Here is a 16,436-nt window from a genome sequence, read left to right as displayed (position 1 = left end):
TATATATATATATATATATATATATACCAAAAATAAAGGTAACTACTATGAAGGGATAGAATATGACTTTAAAAATGAAAAATAAAAAAGATTTTTTTTTTAAAAAGGGATTGATAAAATGTTGGTTGAAAAACGGAAAAAGAAAAATTCAAAAAAAAAAAGACAGTTAAAAAAATTAACTTTGAAAGACTAAAGAATCATGGAAAAAAAGCCACGAATTCTATGTGGAGTATTCCTCTAGCACTGGAGTTCTGCCGTTCTCATTGATCGGTAAACTTGGTCTTGGCTGGCTGTTCTTGCTGATCTTCTGGGGGAGGGGCCTGTTGCCGTGGTTCCCAAATGTCTTTGCCAGAGGCAGAATTGCCCCACCCTTGCCAGTCTGGGCTAAGTAATCTGCTCGGGTTTGCTCTCGGGAGCTTTTGTTCCCTGCAAGCTTTCTGTACAGCTTTGGAGGGCGAGTGTAAAAATGGCGGCCTCCCAATCTCTGCCCCAGAGGAGCCGAGAACTCAAGGCCCCACTCCTCAGTGCACCCCCAGAGAAAAGCAGTCAATCACTCCTGTCTCCCCGGTCTCCAGCCACACTCCGTGCTCACCAGGCCTCTGACCGAGCGTTTCTATCTCTGGCACACAACCCCGTGTGGAGTCTCCAAACCCAGCAGATCCCTGCAGTGCACTCCCATGCCACTCCTCCCGGGGGAGGAAGGGGAGTCTGCCCGGATCTGCCGCTTGTTGGGTCCCTGCTGGAAGAGCAATGGCCCGACTGTGCCACGGATCATGGTTTATGGCAACCCTGAGCTGAGAGCCTACTCCTAGGCTCTGTTTCTGCAGCCGGCTTCCCTGCTCCAATACCTGGGAGCTCTGCTGCACTCAGGCACCCCTGGTCTTCCTGTGACCCGGAGGGTCCTGAGACCACACTGTCCCAGTAAGGGTTCCACCCCCTGCTTAGCCACTGGAGCGACATCCCTCAGCAGAGCAGACTTCTGAAAGTTCCGATTTTGTGCTCCACCACTCTATCACTTGTCAGAAGCGGCCGATGGAGGCCCCCTCCCCTGTTGTCCATCCTCCTGATTAGCACCTCAGATTAACTTCTCCGCATGTCCTACCTTCCAGAAAGTGGTCGCTTTTCTGTTCAGAGAGTTGTTGCTCTTCTTTTCTTCGATCTCCTGTTGAGTTCTTGGTGTTCAGAATGGTTTGATCCCTATCCAGCTGAATTCCTGAGACCAGACAAAATCCAGGTCTCCTACTCCTCTGCCATCTTGCTCCTCTACCCCGAGCATCTATAGTCTCTTAAACTGAGGCCATAGTAAACTGGAGAAAAGGGAATACCCAAGCTTTTCAAGGACTATTAAACACAGGGACTGAATTGGCAAGGATACCTGAGAACCTAAAATCATCATGGACCCTTTTTAGAGAAGGTGCACATAGAGGCCTGGCAACATATGGAGGATAAGATCCAGCTCACAATGGGTCCAGAGGGCCCATTGACTCCCATGATGGTCATGTTCAAGTCCCTGAAAGTATCATCGGCATGTACATACTTGATAGCTGGCAGAATTCTCACATTCCATCCTTCACATGTGGGGTAAGGGCTATGATTGTAGAGATGGCCAAGGGAAAGACTTGGAAACTGCCTCCTCTCAGGCTGGTAAAATAAAATTTTAAGATGTTTTCCAAGGGCTGGAAGGAGGTGGTAATGGGAAGTTCTGATTAATGGTACAGAGTTTTAGTTTTATAAGATGTAATGAGATGTGAAGATGGGTTGAGGGACATTGTACAAAGATATTAATGATTTAATACAATTAGAATGTACTACAGGAACTTAATATCCTTCATGACATTAAAATAAACTGTATTTTAAAACTGCAAATATGGAGAAATGAACACAGGGCAATTTTGTCTTGCCATTTATACTCTTCCATTTAGGTCCTATCTCAGGCTTCTTTTTTCAGCCATTTTCCTTGAGACAACTTTGATCAAACAACATGTTCTCATTCTGTGCCCACGTCAAAGCTTAAAATCCGAATTCTGCAAAACAGGAAAAGTTTTTTGAAAAGGTAATTTTCAGAGTTAATTGATTAAGACATTTTATTCCTTGATCAATTTTTAAAATATAACACAAATTTAAAATTCTATTTCATCCACTTTAATTTGAATTCAGTGATTTTTAAACTCAGAATCCACTTTTTAGGCAAATGGCTTGGATCTTTTTTATCCATATCATAATCTACTGACTTTAGCTTCTGTTGTTTTCAGTTTTGTTTACATGTCATTCTTTTTACCACATCAACTTTCCTGATGCTCATTTGGAATATGAAAATATTTGTCACCCCAGTTTTATTGATATAATTGACATAGAGCACTGTGTATGTTTAAGGTACACAGCATAATGATGTTAGTTTCATACATCTTGAGACGATTACCAGAGTAAGTTTTTTTCACCGCCAACATCTCTTACAGATACAAAAATAAAGTAAATCAAAAAGAAAGAAAACGTTTTTCTTTGGATTCAGAACTCTCAGATTGGCTCTCTGAGCTGCTCTCAAATACACCATAGAGCAGTAGTAACTGTAGTCATCAGGTTGTACTGTAAATCCGTATGACTTATGTATCTTAAACCTGGAAGTTTGTAACTTTTCACCATTCACTCAATCCCGACCCCACCCTCTGCCCTCTGTTTCTTCTCCTTACTTCAGTCTGATCTCTTTTTCTCAGTTAGTTTTTTCCTTTGCTTTTTTTTTGTTTTTGATTCCAATTAGAAAAGAAAAATTTATCTATATCTATCTATGTATATATATAGTATCTATCACCTATCTCTCTATTTATATCTATACCTACATATATATAGTATTTGCCTTTGTCTGTCTCACTTACTTCACTTGGCATAATGCTTTAAAAGTCCAGGACTGTTATCCCATTTAGTAGGATTTCCTTTCCTTATGGCTGATTAATATCCCATTATATACAAAACACTTCTTTATCCATTCACCACTAATGGGCACTGATGTTTTCTATGTCTTGACTGTTGAAAATAAGGCTTCTTGACATGCAGGTGGGTGCAGGGGTTTCTTGGACATATTCCTTTGTTTTGTATGAGTATGTCTCCAGAAGTGGAACTGCTGGATCCTATGGTAGTTCTATTTTTACTTTTTTGAGGAACCTCCATCCTGTTTTGCCTAGTGCCAGTCCCAATGTACATTCCCACCAATGGTGCCCAAGGGGTCCCTTTTCTGCATATCCTTACCAGTATTTGTTATCGCATGTCTTTTTTCGGATAGCTATTCCAATTGATGTGATGTGATATCTCATTATGCACTTGGTTGCATTTTCCTGTAGCTTAGTCCTGTTGAGGACCTTGTTTTCTACCATTTCTCATCTATTTATGTTCTCTGGGAAAATGTCAGAGCACTGGACATGGTGTCTGGGGTCCAGGGACCAGACTCCATTAGACCTTTAGAGTCCTCATTTGCACATACAGGGATGGATGCAAAAGCACTCTCCTGGCTGATGTGAGGGGGCTGGAATAGGAAAGAGGACACCGTGGGAGTGGACAGAAAAGGAGGAAAGGGAGGGATCTGAAGTCCTTTTATCTGCCAGGGAGGCTGGAGATCATGCTCCTTTGCCCCTGTGACGCTGGAAAGCCCGTACCTTGAGGACCCCCGAGAAAAGGCATCCCTTTCTTTGTTGGTGTGCCTGCCTGGGGCTGTCCCATGAGATCTGGAGAACGCCATGCAGGGCGCTTCCTTGTCCATGGCACCTAGTGAGTTCTGCCAGAGGAACAGTAGCAGGAAGAGTCAGGCACAGGCCATTGTGCTTGTCCCCCTACCCAGAAATAGCTTGAAACTTTTAGTAGCATTTCTCCCTGCAGTCTAGGTGGTTAAAGGGGGAGGTGGGCTCAAAGAGCTTCTCAAATATTCATTTAGTAACTAGACACTAAGCATTCCCCTATGCCAGGTACCATGGTGGGCCAGTGCGTGGAGGTGAAAATTCCTAGGGCTCCCTGCCTCTAGGAGCTCAGAGACTAGAGATGGACTGAAGCACAAAAACAAAGACATGTGAAAGAAAAGATCAAATACACTCTACTACAAGTGAAGTGTGCTATGAATGAAGTCTGGAAAGTCATTGGATAGAAAGCCATGAAAGGCCTCACGGAGAGGTACTTGCTGAGAACAGAATGAGAAAAGGGAGCTAGATGTGCACAAGTCAGGGTACAGTGTGTCAGGAAGAAGGGACCACTGCTGCAGACACTCAGTTACCGAAGCTGCTTTGGCCAGAGGAGGTGAAAAAGGCAGGCAGTGTGGCTGGAGGGAAACTAGGAGGAGAACAGAAGGGAGGGAGGGAGGGAGAGGGCAGGGAAAGATGCTGAAGCCAGGAAGACTGTTAGTTATCTGTTGTTCCTCTGTGATGGCATTGCCCCAATACCTGCATCTTACAGTGCATATACTTAAATCTCTCAGTTTTTGTGGATGGGGTATCCAGGCACTAATTAGCTTGGTTCCCCAGCCTCAAGGTGTGTCAGAGTGTGTGGCTGTGACTGAGGCTAGACTGACAGAGGATTTTCTCCCATGTCAGCTCCCATGATTCAGGAGGCCATTTGGACTCAGAATCTGAGTTCCTGTGCCTCTTTTGGCCTTGGCACTGCCTCAGTTCTCTGCCCTGTGAGCCTCTATAGATGGCAGCTCAAAACATCTGTGCTTGCTTTTTGGTTCAGAGACAGAGAAGCAAAAGGGAAAGGGAAAGAGTGAGAAGTGGACCAGGAGAAAAGTAACTAGGAAGGGAGATACTCTCTGCATGACATCTAGAGAAACTCTAGACATGATCTTTCATTATGTTGACTGTATGCTATGGGTCAGAAAACAGTCCCTAACCACCTAGAGGTTACAGATGGATGCCTATAACACAGGTCAGCATCCCTGAGAACCCTGGTGAAGGCCGTTCCCCTCATAGACCAAAATGAGACAACGGGGTCTCATTCTTGATATAACAGGAAACAAACGGCTTTACTACAGATGATGACAAGGTCTACATCTTCAAGGATTTCCACCCCATCATGGTGTCACATGAAAATGAGGACAAGGGGCAAGTGACTGTTCCAATTTTACACTGCTGGGACCCTGGCCTCTTTGGAGCGGTCCTCCATGCCAAGTCCCACCCTTTCTTATAATTCTTCCATCCTCAAATTTGTGCCTCAGATACACAGGATACCATTCCTCACATGGATAAATATTTCCACATACACCTGATGATGTCCCACAGAAGTCGATTCTAGCCTAATCCCCACTCTGCAGGTTGGCAAAGTGGGGAATCCATGACAGACACAATGACTGAGGACACAGTACTGGGAAAAGAATCAGAGAAAGAAAGGTCTGACGTCAGCTCTGTCTCTGGAAAGTTAGGGCCCTAGTTACATTTCCAGAGACTTGTGGCTATGGCATTTTTGGCTCATTGTGTACAGTTAAGGAGAGGACATGGGGGAGAAAGGTAAACAGTCAAGTGCCCAAATGGGGCTCTGGAGAGTCCTGCCTGAACAAAGTGGCCCAGGGACTAGAATCTTGACACAATGACCTCAATTCCTTCCTAAAGGCCCCAACTGAACCTAGAACTCTGGGAACATTCAAAAGACAACCTACACTCCATCTCACTTGAGAGGAGACTTTCAAGAGAACAAGATGTTCTGTTGTTGTGTCCCACTTTCAGGGGCTCTGGGCCCAAGAAAGCCCAGAGTGAGAAACTTTTATGTCATTGTGGATGTCGGCTCAGCCCTCTTTTCTGAAGCTTCTGGTCATGTGGCAGGAGACTCCAACAGGTAACACAAGGCAGCTCAGGGCAGCCCCCTGGAGAGCAGACGACAACTGTGATCCCACCTCAGCAGGCCCACACCTCTTACCCCTCCATTGTGTGTGTGTGTGTGTGTGTGTGTGTGTGTGTAGAGGATGGGACAGAGGATTAGGGACATGCCCTTCCCTGGCAGAAGCAATCTGCCAGGGGTTAGAAGCCTGTCACATCTTTCATGTTCATACCGCAGGTCAGAGCAGGCAGGATGAGAAGGTGAGTGCTGGGGACCAAGCTCACTTACTTGTAGGTTAATCAGGAGCCTGAGAGTGTCATCTGACTACCTCCTTGCTCAAGGTTTTTCAGCTGCCCCACTTAGCCTGAACTGGAGTACATGATTTCTTTTTTTTTTTCTGAAGTTTTATTTATTTATTTTTTAAATGTTATTATGTTATGTTAATCACCATACATTACATCATTAGTTTTTGATGTAGTGTTCCATGATTTCTCATGGGGGAGTCCCCTTTTGGCAATGTCCTGGGAGGACACTAATGTCTCTTGGCCCCATATATATGGGGCACTGCCCTTTCAGAGCTGCACCCAGGAGATCTTGGATGAGCTGTTCTGGGACTTCAACTACTCCAACTCCCTAGACATGTGTCAGGTGCATCAGGACACCCAGGATCAGAGCTGCTCTGAGGTGGGAATGGGAAGAGGGTTGTCCACACTCAGGGCCTCCACACAAATATGGGGACAAACCTGGGGCCCTCCCATACTGTTTCCACATGAGTGTACCACAGGCCCAACCCCAGAGTAACCTGAACAGCCACACCTCCGTCACCATGTATGGGAGAAGGGAGAAAGATACTCTTCTCAGATGTGGGAATGGTACAGAACATAGTTAAAGACTTTTGCGGTTTGGAGGGCGGTTATTTGGTTTCCTTTGGTTTTGTTTTACTTCTCACGAAGCCATGAGGATCTTTGCATTTTACTACTGTTTTATTTTCCCTACACACCCCAGCTACCTTGTGTAGAACCTAAAGCCCCTGTTCTTGAAGAACTTGACCAAAACCTTCTAAGTCCTCACTCTTAATAGGGTGATTGAACATAATAGGGACAGTGGAATGAAACCATTCTATATCTTTCTCTGTAACGTATCATCTCTCAGAACAAACACATCACGTCATTGTAGGTCCACCAGGTCACACACTGTGTCCTTATATGTCTCCATAGTCCTCCATAAGCTGGTCATCTACCACAGTGATTCAGCCTTTCAATGCTGGTGGAACATGACATGATTCAATTCTGTTGCCATTTCAGCAGTGCTGCAAGGAACACCTTAAATGTCCTAAAAGTCTGTTTTAGTGGCTAGATCTGCCAGAAAATAGAACCACACACAGGTTGGGGAAAGGTCTCTGATGCCTCCTGGCCCAGGTAGCTGGCTCTGTCTTTGCAGAGTTCCACCCAGGACCTCTTTGATGAGCTGCTCTACATGTTCAGCTACTCCCTGTCCCTTGACAAGCAGCAGATGTATCAGGCCACCAACAACATCCAGGGCTGGTCTGGCGTGAGAAGAGGTCCCGATTCATGTCCAATCTCAGGACTGAGGGCAAGGCCGGAACACAGACTAGAGATCACGGGCTCCCCTGGGGCCTGCCAAGGAAGGTGGTTTTCCCCTGAACTTTTCTCCCCATGTCAGGAACAGACCAAGCCTCATCAGCATAGAGGAAATGCCAGGCAGCTCATGCTTTGGACAGTTCTCATTCCCAACCTATAGGATCCTGAGCAGCGTTTGAGATTCTCCCCCTCTGGTTTCTCCTTCTGCAGTAGGGATGGTTATAGATGACTCAAAGGCCTACAGGTCTTAATAAAGGCTATTAAGAGAGAGAAATGCTATTGTTGCTCAGCTAACAGAACATGTTGAAGTGACCAATGGTTCATCATTTCACCCCTAAAGCCAATTGTACTTTTAAGCCTAGAACCTTTTTCTGGGTGGACACTCAAGGCCCTTCTCTTACACAAGTTCACAAAGGTATGGGAGTCTATGGTCTGAGTGCCAGACCCTGATCATCCTGGTGGTTGGTTCATGGTGTTGAAGCTGACTAGATTGCCCCCCCTCCCTTGTCTACCTGGTGGCAAAAGGAATGAACCCTGTCCCTAGATGAGGCCTGCACGATGCTGACACTCAAAGAACGCACAGTGGAGAACTTCCTACCCTCCCTGGTACCATCCTTCCCGGATAGAAGCATCTCAAATATCACCAACATTTTCTGCATCGACCAGGTGTTCACCTCAGCCCAACGGGTCCTGGGCAAGCAGTTCAATACATTAGTGCCCACCCCATGCACAGCACAGGGGTGAGCGTCCCGTCTCCTAGCTGTATGTCTAGGGAATGTTACAGCACCTCTCTGACCTTCCCTTTCCTCTTCAGAAAAGTGGGGTGGTAAGAGGGTGAACCTCATAGGGTCACTGTAGGAAATCACAGGAGGAAACATGGCTCGGATTTATCTGGTATCTGGCTCCGTGGAAAGACCTGCTGGACATGCTGCGCATCTTCATGGTTCATAGTTCTCTCTCTCTCCAGGGAAGAAGCTCTCAAGTTCAACCCTCACAGGCCTGTGGTCCTTCTGGGTTTAGGAAAGGCAATGGAAAGTAGGCAGTTTTCCTACTTGCAAAGGACTTCGAGATTCTATCTAGCTGGTCCTGGTACTTGTCCTTTATGTGACCAGATTAGGGGGACACTGGCAGCAGGGAGAGCAGCCCAAGGACCCCTCAGTATTTGGAAAGTCCAGGTGGGGATTTATTCATTCAATAATGGATATTAAGCACCTAGGAATGCAGGCACATTCTAGTCACTAAGATAATGGAAGCGATAAAGGCGATTCAATGTCTGGATCTCCAGTCTAGTCAGAGGGTCAGATTGTCACTCTACACATCATATGCATGGTTGTCCAGAGTTGGTTAGATGAGACATCTTCATGGCCTGCTCTAGGTATGAATGGATCTACCTTATTTGGAGGAGGATGACAGACTATTTGCTCAAGGAAAAACATGATAGGTCTTTGAGTCCAGAAGGAAGTCTTGCTGCCTCGACAGAGCAGGATGGGAGACTACAGGAGTTGTGGCTGGGGAGGGACTTTTGGAACCTCAGATCTCACAGATCTCTTGAATACCATGGGAGGGCTGAATTTGGGGGGCTTCCTGGGAAGAAGCAAATGAGTCAAAGAGAGCTGTGGATGGGGTCCCAAGCCCTGTGGGAGGCAGAGCACACTCTAGACTGAGTCAGTGCCCAAAACATCCACCCTTCCATGGTCCCATCTTGCTCTGCTTGCTCCTCTTTGCTCACCACCACAACTGGGGCCAAGAACAGAAGGTGTGGTGAGCAGACCACTCCCACATCTGCCTCAAACCTGAGGCCTGATACTGGTCTGCATACAGCATAGAGTAGACAAAGCCCATGGCCATGAAGAGGAGAGGATAAGTGGAAAATCCAGACTCATTCAGGTTTTCAGGATGACCAGGCCTTCTACCGCAAGGACAGCTCCAAAGGGGTTGGAAGTGGGCTAGGGCCCTCCTTTGGGACCCAGGCAGCAAGAATGGTGCTGTGGGAGTAGCAGCTGGAATGTAAGGCCAGACCTCTGACTCTGCTCCACCTATGACTCTGCCCAGCACCCTGTTGCCCATCTTGGGTACGCGGCCTGACCAGAAATTGCAGGATATCTGGCAGTCCCTGCAATGTGCACGTTTGGAGGTCAAGGGGGCCTATGAGCATCTGAAATGGCTTGCCTGGGACCTGAAGAACCGTGCCCCTCCTTCCCTTGCTGCAGCGGGAGCTTCTGGGAACCACTGAGGCAGAGGCAGAGGGTAAGGGAGATTGCAAACTGGGAACACTATCTGGGCTGCGTTTCATGGGCTGGGGATTCCTTGAAAGGCCATGGGATCTGTCCTGTTTTTGTTTTTGGAAAGGCACATGGAAAGTCAGGGATGAATTTTTCTCTTTCTCCTGCCCCAGGGCCAGCTCCAGGGCTCCTTCCAGCTGCAGAGCCAGAAAAAGGGCCTCTTATGGAGTGAGAGGCAACCCTGGCTCTGTTTCAACCTTCACCTCAAGGGGCAGAGCCACCCTTGCCTCCTTCAGCCGTTCCAGAACTGGAACAAGTGCTTGCAGCTTCTCTATGTGTTCTGGACCCTGAGCCACAGTCAGCTGGACCATCAGCTTTTCTCGGAGTTTTCACTCCTGCTGACAAAACAGAAAGCAAGCCCACTCAGGCCCCAGAGGCTTCCTGCCACCGGTATATCACCCCAAAGAACCAGCTGAATGAAGAGAAGCCCGACCTCCTGGACTTCCCTCCCAAGTTGGTGGCAGAGCAACTGACATACATGGATGCGGTGAGCAGCTGGGCTCTCAGGGTGGGGCGGGGGCAGGCTTTGCTTTCTGCTCTCAGCTGCCCAAACCTGCCTTTCCGTGATGTGGACTCCTATGGTCTGGGACCCAATCTCAGCTCCAACACTTCCCAACCCTGTCAACCCATCAAGGTCCTCAACCCAAGCTTTCCCTGCCCAGCCACGGACTGTAGAGATAGACACAGAGAAGAACAGGGCAGAGTTACTATGTAGATGAAATGAGCCAGAACAGATAGACAAATGGGCAGGCCCTGGTCCCTTGGCTGGAGGAGGGCAGCTCCCTGTGTGCTGCCGAGGCCATGGGTTGCCCACCCATCTGCCTCGGAGGCTGAGCACCCTCCAGCATTTATTAGGCATCTGATGTGTACTTAAGGACAGGGCTGACCAACAAACCTGTGGTTGCAGCTATCATGGCAGAATGTGCATCTGAAAGAGGAGAAGGACCCGAGGGATGAATAGTTGGAAGGGTAGATGCCCCCTTCTGAGGAGCCACTTTGAACTACCACCTGGAGCTGGGAGTTCCTGAGGAACATCCGGGTGCAAATGCCCTCCTTTCTTCCCTTGCCACTATTTGCTCCTGGGTCATCCTGTACTGGGTTCCCTCAGTGAAAAAGAATGGAATGAAATCGAGGGTCTCCCACCAGGCTCAGGCCACATTCTCAGCTTCCTGAACTCCAGTTCTGACCTGTGAGCCCTATCAAGGACATGAGTCTTGCATGTGAAATGGCTGGGTGAGCCAACGTCCCCCTGTTCTCTAGGAGTTGTTCAAGACAGTGCTGCCCCAACAGTGCCTGGGCTCCATCTGGACCAAGCGGAATAAGCCTGGCAATGAGCACCTGGCACCCACAGTCTGGGCCACCGTCGCCCAGTTCAACGGTGTGGCCAACTGTGTCATCACCACCTGCCTTGGCAACCCAAGCATGACAGCCCGGGACAGGGCCATGGTGGTGGAGCACTGGATCAAGGTGGCCAAGGTATGCTATGGGAGGCCCAGCTGAGTTGCTTTCCTGAGCCTCGGGAACTGCTCTTCCCTGTAGTACATCTCATGGTGGAAGTTCCTGGTCTTATCCCTAGGGATTGTGCAGTCCTTAGGCTTGTCCTTCCAGGAGCCTACTGACTTTGACTTGCTCAGCCCTAGATGGGATGCTCAGTTCCTCCCTGGCTCAGTCCTTGGGGTGAGGTCATGTCCTCCCTCTCCCCAGCAGTGTTCCTCTCTGGGCCTTCCATGTGCCCTTCTGCAGGCCCCTGGACATGTGCTTCATGCAGGAGGGGAGATGTCCACTGAGTGTGACAGAAGCTCTAGAGCATGTAGGGTTCCTGCTGCCCACCTGACAGCTCCTTGTCCCTCCCCAAGCCTGTCAAATTCTGCACAACTACTCCTCCCTGCATGTCATCCTCTCGGCCCTGCAGACTGTCTCAACTCACCGCCTAAAGAAGACATGGCAGGAGGTTTCCAGGTGAGGAGGCCTCCCTCCATGGCTGGACCAGGATGAAGGAGGGAGCTCCCACAGGACTGTCCTGTTCTCCCTCAGTCAGCTTGGACCTCCTGGGACGCAGCAAACCCTGGTCACAGGACTTGGACTGCTGGGCAGGTCTCTGAGCTCTCCCTGGGAAGAAGCCACCAAGCCTCCTGTTTTAGAAATCAGTTTTCCTCAATGTCCCACACTGGGCTGCATTGAAGGAAATATTTTCCTAGGTTTATGGACAGCCCCTCAACTCATTGGAAACCCAAATTGACCAAAACAGAGCTGCTCCATTCATATGGGAAGGGAGACCCAGGATGACCCACATGAGAGCTCCCTGCCATGTCCTACAAACACCTGAGTGCCCAGAGGATCCGGAGAAACCCCTCAACCAGGCATTTTGACTCTTGGGGTTCTCACAGAAAAGGGACTCACACTCAGCCCTGCCACGGTATTCCTCCATTGATCCTGCCTCCTTTCCTCGATTCAGGAAGAGCTTTCAAAAATTTAAAAAGCTGTGTGCTGAAGACACCCCCTAGGTCAGGAAACTGCTCATCAAGGTAGCATGGAAGGGGCAGTTCTGGACAGAGAGGAGGGCTGTGAGGGAACAGGGTCCTGCATGGCTGAAGTAAGGAATGGCCTAAAGCATTCCTTGGGGGAGGGGTAGCCTATGGCACGAATGTGATGACAGCCTTGGGGGAAGATTCCACTGGGGCTGGGATAAGCAAGTGCTGCGCAACCAGACTCCCTAGCCTAGATCCCCTGTCTCTCTGTGTCAACACTGGCCCAGATGGGGCCCGTACAAACCTTGAGAGGCCTGAGGACAGGCCTCTGCTCAGGGATGTGGTTGGGATGGGTTGAGGGCCACAGCAGTGATGATAGATAGTAAGAGGACCCTGAGTCCTCAGAAGACCGTGGGAGTTAGGTGGAGTTCTCACTTTTCCAGATGAGAAAACAGGCTCAGGGAGGCCAGGCTGCAAGCTCAAGGTCACACACGGACGGTGTGTTAGAGCTGAGATTCTTCTAGAATCACTCATGGCATGCTTCAGGATAATGTAGCATCAGCTATCAGCTGAGTTAGGTCACATGTGTAGGGTCTGAAGTCCAAGATGGTGGGTCAAGTGGGCTGAGGGTATTCTGGTCTCAAAGAACATGTTCTTGACCCTGCAGGATCAGCCATCTAATAAATTTGCCAGCCTGCTGATGAACCTCCAGAGAGGCTGGAAGAGGGTGCAGAAGAAGGTGAGTGTGCCTGAGGTCCAGGGCCTCAAGTGTCAGAGGACAGGGGCTCCTCCCTGAGGGCTGGAAGCCTCCAAATTAGGACAGGTCGGGCCATCCGACTCCAGCTCTGCCTCCTGTTGCCAAGGCTTCTCAAATTATTATTTCAATCTGACGAGGGGGAGGGACTACAAAGCTAGATACAGAATGGGCTTTGTGGGTGGAGAGGGTTCTGGGGCTATGTACCCTGTGATTTTCAAAATGCAGGACCTGGAGGTGATTAGGAAGAGTCTGATGTTCTGGGAGGGTGAGGGGAAAGGGCATTGCGGTCAGGAGGTTAAGGATCCTAGGCTGCTCCATGTGGGAACGTGGGGTGGGCCAGGAGGCTGGAGCATTTTCAGGGGAGGGTCCCTGTGGGCACCAGAGAGCAGGGACTCATCCCGAAACTACCCCTCATGACACAGGGTGTCATCCCCTACCTTGGCACTTTCCTCACTGATCTGGTGATGCCGGATACTGCAATGGAGGACTATCTGGAGGTGGGTGAGCCTGAGGATTGTAGAGGAGGGCCCAGAATTCTGCGCTTTGGGAGCAGAGAGCCCCTGTCCTGAGCCCTGAGGTCTCAGTACTTGGCAAACCTCCCCTCATGACAGCCTCCCAGCTAACACTGTGAGCTGGCGTCTCCTGTCCAACTCAGTGATGAGTGAGGGGAGGCTGCACTTAGGACACTGGTCCAGGTGCCCAAGACTGGTAAAGCAGCAGAGCTTCCTGAAGGCAAAGCTGCATGAGGTCTGTCTGAGTGGACCTCAGCCTCTCCCTCTGAGGTTGCCTGTGAGGGGAGTGTGAAGTCAGGACCCTCCACATCAGCAAGCACTTCAGTAGCCTAGTAGCCCCTTCCTGCCTGAGGTTTTGTCCTCCCCTTCTGTCATCAGAGAGGGTTGTGTGACTGGTTCCGTCCCTGTAGGTGGACCATTTGCCCCATGTCCTCCTTTCTCTGGCCTCCAGAGTCTGGCCTAGAAGCCAGGCCCATTATCCATGTATGCACAACCCCCTCATGTGTCCTGGCCTAAGTACATATTGACAAGTGGTGAAAATAAAGTGCTAGGAATAATCTGTGGGCTTTTTCTGATGGACTTTGGTTGTCTGCTTTCCACGGGAATGAGATCAACCACCAGAAAAGGAATAAGGTGAACACATGTGGCACTTCCTGTAGGGAAGGGTAGGGGACTGGATATCAGAGATGTCCCTGGGAAGAATATTCCTTGGCTCCATCCCCTCAGTCTCACATGGACAGGGACTGGTTGATAATAAAGAGGTGGAAGACCTATCCAGTCAGGAAGTGGGGACAGAGGAATGGCATCAAGGAGAACCTCCTGTAGGAAGGGCTATTTAGATTCACCTCTGAGAACAGGTTGGGACTGGATGAATTTGCAGGCAGGTGGATATGTGTGCCAAGACCCAGGACCTGCTGCTCAACCCTCACCAGGCCCTGTAGCTTCCCACCCCAGACCCTGGAAGCATCCTGTTCTTCTCTCTCGGCCCAGGAATACAAAGTCATGAGAGAGATCATGCTGCTCCAGGTGGCTGCAGAGAATTACAACATAGAGCCCAAGGATCCGTTTTGGGCCTGGTTCCAGTCTACGGAGTGGCTCAGCGAGGATGAGACGTGAGGCCCATCAGGAGCTGGGTGAGGGTTGGGCTGAACTCTTTCTGCTGGCCACTCCAGCGATCCTTCTTCCCTGGGCAGCCTCAGGCCTTGTTGCTGGGGTGCCAGACTCCAGCTGTGGGAAAACACTGGGAGGGACTCCTGAATGGCAGCTCCTGGTCAACTCACAGGGGTCTCTCTGTCCTTAGCTACATCCTGTCCTGCCAGCTGGAGCCCCGGTCCTAGGTGGCCAGCAGCACTCAAGAAGGGGAAGAAGTGGCCACAGTCAACCTCAGGGCAGAGCGCGTGTCCAGTGGCAGTGCCACATTCCTCAGCAGTTGGGGTACTTGTGGTGCGTGCGCCCCATCTGCTCAACACCCCTTCCTCCCATCTCTTTACTTATTGGGAGATATAATACTGAATTGTTGTAAATACTTAAGTGATGCTGGAATATTATTCGAGTAAAGCCCTTGTACTCTTCTAGAGCCCAGGAGTGTGGTTTGGTTCTTTAACTTCCTACAGTGATGGAAAAGATGTACAGACTCTCACAGTCATTCGTGAGCTAGGGAATCTTACAGTCATCAGCTCTTGTATGTGGGAGGAAGGAGAAGAGCCAGCCCTCCTCCCTAGCTACCAGAGGGCACCTGCAAAATCTCCTTACTCAGAGGACACGTTCATTCCAGTAGAAGGAATTTGGGCAAACAGCAGAGACAGCCCCTCAGAACTCCTGAGATTTAGAGGTTGCAGGTCCTTTCACAGGAATAGCAACAACCACTGAAATTGGGAGTCTTTCAGTGTTATGCTCCCCAGAACGACTTCCTGCCCCAGGACAGCGTCTACCTTCCTTTGTGCATTCTAAAGGAAGGAAGACCATTACCTGCTTCTTCTGTTGAAGTGGTGTTTTGTATTTGTTTTGATCCAGTATTTGGAACTTGTAGTTTCCTAGTTCAATCTCTGGAAGTGCATCAGCACTAAGTGGGGAATACAGGTAAGGAGATCAAGTCCTGCATATGGATGGATCAAAGCCAGAGGAAGATATTTTGCAAATTGCCAAAGTGCAGGCAGGTGTTTCCATCCTCAGTCTCCTTCTTGGCGCTCCAGGTTCACCATTGCCAAGATTGGAATCCTCCTGGGATCCTTGTCAATTATGTCTGGATTCCTCTTCCTGCTTGTTTTGTGTGTGTGGGAAAGATGGGAGGTGTACCTTTAAGGCCATTATTGAGCCTAAAATCATTAACATGTATGCTGACCTAGGGGCTTGGATTTCCAGCATGCCTGCATTTCCTATTGCATTTCTTTTGAATGCTATTCCCTACAGGCCCCAGCCTCTTGCTCAGATCCATGGGAGCCACTGTTCCCTTTTGGGACCTGATGGATCAGGGATTGGTTCTCTCTTGCCAGGATAATGGTCCATATCCTTGCCCAGAGAAGCCCCACACTCTCCTTACTAGCCAAGGTGACTTTTTTAGGTCCCTGTTGTTCTTAAATCCATGGTCTCAAACATTCACCAGTTTACACACTCAGCCTCAGTTTACACAGTTACACTGACTTGTCCGAAATTGGGAACTGAGCTTGACCCCCTCGACCTAGGGACACGTACAGATTGAAAGTGAGCAGATAAGAAGCATCTATCATGCAAATGGATGCCAAAACAAAGCAGGGGTAGGAATACTTCTGTCAGACAAAACAGACTACAAAAAAGAGTGTAATAAGACACAAAGAAGGACACTACATCAGAATAATGGAGACAATGCAACACGAAGATAGAACAATTCTAAATATTTAGACACCCAACATAGGAGCACCCAAATACATAAAACAGTTAATAACAACCATAAAGGAACTAACTGACAGTAATAAAATATAGTAGGGGACTCTAACACCCCACTTCTATTAATGGAGACATGATCCAAGCTGAAAATCAACAAGGAAACGATGGCT

The sequence above is a fragment of the Leptonychotes weddellii genome, chromosome 10 (assembly GCF_054177405.1).
Source record: "Leptonychotes weddellii isolate Sample4059 chromosome 10, ASM5417740v2, whole genome shotgun sequence".
Classification (NCBI taxonomy): domain Eukaryota; kingdom Metazoa; phylum Chordata; class Mammalia; order Carnivora; family Phocidae; genus Leptonychotes; species Leptonychotes weddellii.
Note: the sequence above shows the minus strand (reverse complement) of the source record.